Here is a 10,080-nt window from a genome sequence, read left to right as displayed (position 1 = left end):
CCGAATGTGGTGGTTCTCGTCCACCCTGAACAGTACAGTGGTGGTTCCTTCTATTTTCCTTACTCATTTTGTTGTTTTAATTACTCTTGCTTCATTATTAGGAGCATTAATTGCTCTGAACCCTATTCTCATTTCAAACAATCCCATCTCATTTATTGCCAAGTTACTATCTTTCTCCAATTTCTTTCTTATTCCTTGCGTTTCTTCTCCCCTGAGGTTTTATTTGAAGATCTTTTGCATTTAATACTGTCTGTTCATATCTATTTCCATCATTTCACTCTTGGAGATTGGAAAATGGGGGCGGAGGCTTCTTTGGCTGACGATATCTACTCCCATTTCATCATTGCGCCTCTTCAAATGGAGGATAGGGATGTGACCAGAGATTATTCGAGAAAGCATCTACGGGGGCTTTGGTTTTTCCTTTACATAGTAAAATTGAGGTATGGTCCTTTTCATCTTCCTCTTTCTTTGCTTTTTTTCTGGGTTGAGTTATTTTTCTCTGTGTTTGTCTGGTTTGTTCTGTCTATTACCATGGATGAGTTTCTCAATAGTGTTTCAAGTGTTTTAGTTTTTTCCCCTGATGAAAACACCATTTTCACCTATGATGCTAGTTCCTCTTCTTCTACTCCCACTACCATTAGTCTCCTTCTCAAACTGCATACTATTAGACCTTATAATAGGCCATCTTTGATGAAAACTTTGTCTGGTATTTGGTCATCATAGTGTAGGTTCCCTGTCTCTGTTACTGAACATGTCGATGGCTTATTCCTTGTTTCGTTTGGGTGTGAGGGTGATAAGGGGAGAATTTTGGAAGGGCAACCGTGGCACTTTGCTCAAAGTGTCACAATTTTTGCTGCTCCTGAAAGTTCTTTTCCTATCACCCCTGATAATCTCCATTATGTCCCTTTCTGGGTTCAAATATATGGCATCTCATTCATGTGCAAATCTCATGATTTAGCTCGTTTTATAGCTTCTGAAGTTGGTGATCTCATTGAGGTTGATAAGGATACTGTTAAGGAGGGCACAGGGCCTTACTTAAGGATTAGAGTTCTGTTGGATGTGAATCTTTCTCTTAGAAGGGGAATGAATATTCGGTTCATTCGTATGGGTAGGGAATTTGTTAAGTGGATAGATTTCAAATATGAGAGGCTCCCTGATTTCTGCTTCTTTTGTGGAAAACTTGACCATACCAAGCGGTATTGTCATTTTTATCTTCAAAAATGTGATGAAACTCAAACTGACCCTCCTTGTCCTTATACTATCCTTTTGAGAGGGAAAGAAAAATTTGTTGATAAATCTATGCCTTTCCAATACCCTCATCCTCCTGCAATTACCCTTGTTGATCATGCTGCTGTTAATCTTCATCATCCCACTCGAAACTTTCTGGATAACGTCATTAGTTTTCCTTCCTTTCTAACTGGTAGTGGCAGTTCTGGATCACATTTTCTTAGTCCTTATACTAGCTCTTCGGTTATGATTCCTACCCCTCTTAATCCTAACTTTGATAATGCTTTTTCTGCTGGCTTTGTGATGCGTCCTTCTGCTTTCACCTCCTACTCCACTGACTCTTTGGTGGTTGCCACTACTATTGGTCCTATGGAAGTGGTCTCTGGTGCTTTGAGCACTATGGTTTCTACTGAGATGATGCCTGCTTCGAGTGGACCTGCTGCTGCTGTAGGAGATACTGCTGTTGTTGGACAGCGGGACCCTTTGGTTCGTGGGAAAGGGCTGGCTTCAGCTTCGGGTGTCAAAAGGCCCTCTTTCCTTCCACAGCAAGTGGTTGTTGGCAGCTCTGTCAGGTCTCAATTGAAGAGAGCTCGTGCTGGAGATAGGGAGGATGGTTCTTCATCTGCTTCAACTGATATGGAACAGGCGGGTGATGCTATGCACACCCGCCCAGAAAAATGAGTCTTATTAGTTGGAATGCACGTGGTTTGGGGAGTACACGTGCATTCCGAAGGCTCTCCCTTCTTGTGAAAAGTCATTGTCTTGATCTTTTTTTTTTTTGATTGAAACTAGGTTGTCGGTTGGTTCTGTTGATAGGGTTAGAAATGGTCTTGGTTTTGACCATGGTTTTGAGGTCCCTAGGAAGTATTTTGGGGGGGGACTTTTACTTTTGTGGAAGGACAATCTTTCTGTTAATATTATAAATTTCTCTTGTAATCATATCGACTGTACAATCAGTTTTAATGATAATGAAGGTTTTCATTTTACTTGCTTTTATGGTTCTCCTGTTTCTTCTCAAAGGCATTTTACTTGGGCTTTAATAGATAAATTGTTTTATAATGCTCTAACTCTTCCTTGGCTTATAATGGGTGACTTTAATAGTTTTTTATCCTATGATGACAAAGAGGGTAGTACTTATTATGATAATAGGGATATGGATGCTTTTTCAAATTTTCTTGTTAAGTTTTACCTTTCTCCTTTGCCTTTTGTGGGAAATAAATTTACTTGGAGAAATAGTTCTGTTAAGGAGCATCTTGATTGGGCTATTATCTCGGATTCTTGGAGTGAACTTTTCCCTGATGTTGTTTTGCATCATCTTCCTTTTTTTGGTTCTGATCATCGGGCTTTGAAGCTTATCCTTAAGGATGATAGTTGTAATTCTCCTTCTAGGCGTAATAGACGATTTCTTTTTGAGAATGTTTGGCTGGAGAATCTAGAATTTTTCTCATTAGTCAAGGATACTTGGGATTGTGGCCTTCCTAGCCAGAGTTCTCGAAGTCCTTTTCAAAAATTTTTGTCTAAACAGGATCTGTGTATTTCTGCTCTTCAGAGCTGGAATAAAAATACGAATCTTTCTCTTAAGTCTCGTATTTCTGATCTTCAGCGCGAAATTGCTCGAATTCAAGATATTCCTTTTACTGATCAGGATAACCGGTTTCGACTTCAATGTCTTCAATCTCAGCTTGATGCTCTCCTTTATAAGGAAGAGATTTATTGGAAGCAGAGATCTAGAACCCATTGGTTGAAAGCTGGTGATAAAAATACTAAGTTTTTTCATCGTTTTGCTTTCAAACGAAAAAATAATAATACCATTAAGTTTCTTAAAGATGATAATCAAAGAATTATTTCTGATCATAATGACATGAGTAATCTGGTAGTTTCTTATTTCACTAATTTGTTTAGTTCTCCTGGTAGTGATGTTGATGCTGTTAATCTCATTCTGGATTGTTTGGGTCCTCCTTTGGATGACCTTGACTATGCTTTCCTGGATGCACCTTTTTCTACCAAAGAAGTAAGGAGAGCTCTGTTTAACCTTTCTGGGGATAAGGCCCCTGGTTTGGATGGGCTAAATGCTTATTTCTATCAAAAGAATTGGTCCACTCTTGGGGTAGACTTTGCTAGGGCTGTTCTTTCTTGTCTTAATGAGGGAATTGATTTCTCTGTTGTAAACACTACTCTTATTTCTCTCATTCCTAAAAAACAGAATGCCCATACTCTTAAGGATTTTAGACCTATAAGTCTTTGTTCGACCTTTTATAAGGTTATATCTAAGGTTTTGGCTAATCGTTTAAAAGTTGTTTTGGATAAAATTATTTCCCCTTATCAAAGTGCTTTTGTCTCTGGTCGTGTCATTTTTGATAATATTCTTATTGCTCAGGAGATTATACATGCTATAAATTCTAGGAAAAGTGAGAAGCTTGGGTGGGCTGCTCTTAAATTGGACATGTCAAAAGCTTTTGACCGTGTTGATTGGCATTATTTGGAGAGTGTGATGTTTCATTTCAATTTTCCTCCCAGATTTGTCTCTCTTATTATGAAATGTATTACTACTACCTCACTTTCTTTTTTGATTAATGGTTCTATTTGTGGTTCCCTTCAGCCTTCTAGAGGTATTAGGCAGGGGGATCCTCTTTCCCCTTATCTTTTCATTCTTTGTGCTGAGGGCCTTTCTGCTCTGTTAAGAGCCAAACAAGATATTGGTCTGTTTAAGGGTGTTGCTATTTCTAGAACTGTCCCATCTCTTTCCCATCTATTTTTTGCTGATGATAGTCTCATTTTTTGCACTGTTAATAGAGCTTCCTGTTTAGCTCTTCAAGAGGTTTTTGATATTTATTCTAAGGCTTCGGGACAGGTTATTAATTTTGCTAAGTCTTCTATTTTGTTTTCTCCTAATACTCTGTCTGATATTCGTGCTACTTTCTTTAATGCGTTTAATCTTGAGGATCGACCATTCATCTGTAAATATTTAGGACTCCCTCAGTGCTTATCTAGATCTAAGTATCATTCTTTTGCTTTTTTGAAGGATAGGGTTAATTCTGTGCTGAGAAGGTGGTCGGTTAAATGTTTTTCTAGGGCTGGTAAAGAGGTTCTACTGAAGGCAGTCATTCAAGCTATTCCAGCTTATGCCATGGCTTGTTTCCGTTTACCTGTTAAATTATGCAAGGGTATTGAAGCTGTGATGGCCAGATTCTGGTGGGGTTCAGTTGGAAATTCTCATAAGATTCACTGGAAGTCTTGGAAATCGTTGTGTAAGTCAAAGTTTATGGGGGGGTTAGGTTTTAGATCTCTGGTTCATTTTAATCAAGCCATGCTTGGCAAATTTTTAAAAATATCTGGCATGGAGTACTTGAGCAAGGAGAGAAGGGTTTTACAAGCTTTCAGGAGATTGCTTTTGAAGTCTTACATCGGGATGATACAAGCACACAACCTTCGGGAGATGGTTGTATAGGCTTTCGGGAGATAGCCTTTAAGCCTTGAATCAGGAGGATTCAAGCACTCTTCAAGGTGATCGAAGGGAGTTTGAGCTCTTGGAGTTTTATCAAGATTCGGTTAGTAGGTGGAATACATCAAGCTTGCGGCATACAATAAGAGGGAGTCTATTTATGCATAAGTCAATTACTTTGTATTTTTGATACCGATCTAATGAATCTTATCTCTGGGCGTGGCCCCGTGGACTAGTAACAATCTGAAAGGATTGTTGAAACCACGTACAAAAATCTTGTGTGTTTTTACTTTTATGCACTGTTTGTTTTTCTGGGTTTCTCTTGAGTTACAGAGTTGTATTCTGTAACTACGGAAAAACTGTTTTCAATACCAGTTTCATTATTCCGCATTTAATTAATCACTTAATTATACAATTAAACTAGGAATATTAAAATACGGAATTTCAATTGGTATCAGAGCAAGTCACTAAATTCTTAGTGAGATCTTGAGGTTATTCCGTTTAACTTGTTTTGTGTGAGATGTCTTTGTTTGCAGAAGGAAGTTCTATCTCTAGACCTCCTCTATTGAATGAGTCGAATTATCCTTATTGGAAGGTCAGGATGAGAGCATTCATCAAATCGCAAGATGAGAAGGCATGGAGAGCTATTCTTACAGGTTGGTCTCAACCTACTGAAAATGATGAAAAAGGTAATACTCAGGTAAAATCTGAACTTAGTTGGACCACTAAAGATGAAAAATTGTCTGGTTATAATAATAAGGCTTTACATGCTATTTTAATGGTGTTGGTGAAGGCTTTATTAAATTAATCTCATCTTGTGAATCTGCAAAGGAAGCATGGGAAATCCTTCAAATTCAATTTGAAGGTACTGCTGATGTAAAGAGATCACGATTTACCATGCTGCAAACTAGATTTGATGAATTGAGAATGTCAGAAACTGAAACTTTAAATGATTTTTATGAAAGATTATCTGATATTTCTAATGAGTTTTTTGTCTTGAGAGAAAAATTAGATGAATCTGTCTTGGTTCAAAAAATTGTTCGAGTTCTTCCTGACAGATTTGACACAAAAGACTTTAGCAAAATGAAGGTTGAGGAACTCATGGGATCTTTAAGAACTTTTGAGTTGAACCAACAGATCAAGAAAAAGAGTAAACAAAGTCTCTCGAATGAGAAAAGTAAAGGTATTGCCTTTAATGCTTCTGAAAATATTATTTTTGATGATAAAAATGATGATGAAATGGTTCTGTTGGCAAAGAATTTCCAAAAATTCATGAAATCTGCTGGAAATAAAAAGAACTTTTCAAAGAGCCCAAAAGGTAACATTTCTGGTAATATTCCCTCTAAACCTTTTTCATCTAACAATAAAAAAGGTATTAAATGCAGAGAATGTGAAGGTTTTGGTCACACTCAATCCGAATGTGCTAATACCTTAAAGAAAAATAAAAAGGGATTAAATGTTACTTGGAGTGATGATTCTGAAAGTAGTGAGGATGAAAAAGAAAAGGTTGTCCTAACAAGTGTTTTGTCAAGAAATTTGCAGGAAAAAGAAAAGAGCATTTGCTTGAATAATATCCTGATCGATGACAACAAGGAAGAATCCAGATCCGAATCAGATGAGTCAGAAATTGATGAGAATTCTATGGCTGAATCTTACAAGGTAATGTTTGGTAAGTGGTTGGAAACTTGTGCTGAAAATCGCTCCCTGGTTAAAGATAATAAAGTCTTGTGTAACAACATTAATGAGTTGGAAGATAAACTTAAATGTTGTGAATCTGAACTGTCTTTAAAAGAGTCAAAGATTATTTCTTTAACCAAGGAAATTGATAACATTAAAAAGAATGTTAAAATGCTAAATCCAGGTTCCACCATCTTTGAAAAAATTCAAAAATCTGGCCAAACTAATCATGCGGGGCTGGGTTATGTTCCAAATCAACCTGATTCTAATACCACTTTTGTTAAAACTAATAGTTTTGTTTCTGGAAGAACTGTTTCTACCTCGCAGGTTTCTATCTCTACAGCAAAGCACTCTGCTGTTACAGAAAAGAAGCAGCACGGTAAGGTTGACAATTTCAAAGGGATTGGAAGACGTTTCATTCCTATTTGCCATTTTTGTGGAATAAAATGTCACATTCGACCTAAGTGCATAACCATGCAAAACATGTTTAAATATAATTATCTTGGAAATAAACATGTTTTACAAAAACAAAAATGGGTTGTCAAAAACAAATGCTTGGTAGGTTCTACTTGTTCTAAAACTGCTGCTTCTAACATGTGGTATTTTGATAGTGGTTGTTCTAGACACATGACAGGTGAAAAAGAATTTCTTATGAACATAAGACCAATGCACTGTGGAGAAGTTACATTTGGTAACGGTCTTACTGGTAAAGTCATAGGCATGGGAACTCTCAAGTTCGAAGGGCTTCCTAAACTAAAGAATGTCATGTTGGTTGAAGGACTAAAAGCTAATCTACTTAGCATTAGTCAGATTTGTGATCAGGGTTATACTGTGAGCTTTGATAGCAATCATTGCTATTATATAATATTCTTGATGAAATTGTCTTACAAGGGCTGAAATTTAGTGATAATTGTTATACTCTCACTACGTATGCGACTTGTCATTCTGTCATTGAAAATGTTACTGATCTATGGCATGAAAAACTTGGTCATATCCATTTTAAAAATCTGAAAAAAAAAAAAAATTGTCTGTTTCAAGGATTGTTCGAGGATTACCTAAATTAGGTAAAGAGTCATTGGGGAAGTGTGGACCATGCCAGTTAGGTAAGCAACTGAAAATTTCTCACAAGAGTGTCCCGGATGTGAATACTGTTGTGTTTTATGTCCTAAATAAAACTCCATTGCAATATAATCAGATTTATTTATTAATATAGATCAGAAATAACATTTAATGTTGCATGGTTCACATAATTTATTTCATGATTATATGTACATAATGTATGAATTCATCTGAAACCCTTTTCACATACTTGATCCTGTTTATTGTGTTGTCAACATATTGGAAATTAAACATGACTATGTGAATAAAGTTTCCTAGATTTATCAGACACAGGGTTTTACTGATATGATAATCTACAACAGAGTTTACTTGCATTTGGAGAAATGCTATGTTCTTTCCAGAGCATTGGTTAAAGTAAAGCTCAGGTTGGATGCATGGAGTATGCATCGGAAGGGACCGATATTGAACTTTGACTTAGATTTATTAAACTTACCGTAATATCTATTCAAGTCAATATCGCCTAGTTGATCCTAGATCAAATGATCTTAATCCTGTTATGATTAGGCTCAATCTCAAGAGGCTATTGGTGTTCTTTGTGTTGGAAATTTATTTTACCAGGATCTTAGATCTACTCACAAGTATGTTGTTTAAACACCCTAAATATGAACTTTCTAAAACGATAAATTAAACACATATAAAGTTAAGAAAACCTTACATTGATGCAGCGGAATTAATGACTCCTTCCACTCAGAACTCTAACCCTTGAATCCTTTCTGTAGCAGAGTATAATCAAGATCTGAGCCCGAATGTCCTTCTTCTTCAAGTTTTGATCCTTCACAGTCTTCCAATCTATGATTGAGTTACTGCTTGCTGTGTGTGGGCACTTACTCTTTCACTAGGGTCGAAAAAGATGAAGGAGAAAAGAGAATAGGGATTTTGGCCAGGTATAGAAAGTGGGGAAGGCTCAGTTTTTCTGAAGAGAGAAATTTCTGTCAGAAAGGCTATTGAAAACTTATGTTATTTGACTGAGCCATCACTTTCTATTTCTAGGCAACTACTAGGTTTAGGTTTAGAATTATTTGGCATTAAAATAATGAAAATATTAATTTGAAAAAGCACATTAAGTGGCCGGCCATGGTGTAGTAATGGGCCTCACTTAATTTTGCAATTTTATCAAATTTTATCTCTATTTTCTCAAAAACGCCAATTTTCTAATTCTAACATTTTAAATGCCAGAATTAATTATTTAATAACTAAAATAGATTATTAAATAATATTGTCATTTAATTTAATTATTAATTAGACATAAAAAGTTCATTAATAAATAAATAAACCTAGAAACTCTTTTCTTTACAATTTCACCCCTGCTTAGTGAAAATTCATAAAATTAGACATAGTCTAACTTTAGAATTATAATTGATCAATCACGAATCAATTAATGAGTCTTACAAGCAGAATGTTCTCAACTAGAATGGGGACCATGGATCTATATGCTGAGCTTCCAATAAGTGAACCAAATTTACCAAGTAAATTCCTACTTATTAATTCTTCGTTGAATCCACTCTTAGAACTTAGAATTGCATTCTCAGACTTATATAGAGCATATTGTATGTTCCACGATATCAATATACTATCTCATTTAACCATTGTTATAATCTTATTGTGATTTAAAGATCCTCTATATAGATGATCTACATCGAGATGGGATTTCTTTACCGTTCTCACCCCTCAATGTATTTTGCCCCTTAAAACACTTAGCTACCTGTAAATGGTGTTTAGTGATCTAATAATTAGTCAGCTAAACAAGAGCTCATCCATTTACTTCTATTTGCTAAGCTCGAAGGGAATCATCACTTGACTTCTATACACCAGTAGAAGCTATAGATTCCATATTTATGTTCAACACTCCCACTCAATCATACTATCATGTTCCCAAAATATACGTATCACCCTAACCCAAAAGCAGGCTTAACTAATAAATCAAAGAACATGAATAGCACTCCTGAGTTGAGCCTAAGCATATCAGGATTTAGATTCTTTTAATCTTAAGATCAACTACTGATATTGACTTGGAAAGATATGTATAACGGTAAGTTTGTAATATCTTAACTTAGTTGCAATATCGGTCCAGTCCAATGTATACTCCATACATTCGAAACTAGTATACTTTACTAATGTCCTGGAAAGAACATAACACTTACTCCAAGTGTAAGTACACATTATCGCTGATTATCACATTAGTGTAAATCCAATAACACTGATGAAACATGGACCAAAACTTTTGATTCATATGATCACAATCACATTCCACTGTGTTGACGATACTGTAATTGTGAATAAACATATGATCTGGATTTAACTGATTTTGTGTGTATGAATGTAATAAACATATTAAACCATTAGCATGTAAAATTCATGCAAACATCAATCACTTCAAATTTCTTATATTGATAACTAATCAGATTGTAAAGAGTTTTATTTAGGGCATAAAACCCAACAAACTCCCACTTGCACTAATATAAAACAAACTGTGCAAATAGGTCAATCTGATGTCTTGATCTTCGTATCAAGTGTAGTATATTTGAATCCACCCAAACTTCGGAAACTAGTTCATAAATACACTTATGAAACATCCTTTACTATATGCTTTACTCATCAAGGGATACTGAAATCTT

Source organism: Cannabis sativa, chromosome 6 (assembly GCF_029168945.1).
Source record: "Cannabis sativa cultivar Pink pepper isolate KNU-18-1 chromosome 6, ASM2916894v1, whole genome shotgun sequence".
Classification (NCBI taxonomy): domain Eukaryota; kingdom Viridiplantae; phylum Streptophyta; class Magnoliopsida; order Rosales; family Cannabaceae; genus Cannabis; species Cannabis sativa.
This window is presented reverse-complemented; position numbering follows the sequence as displayed.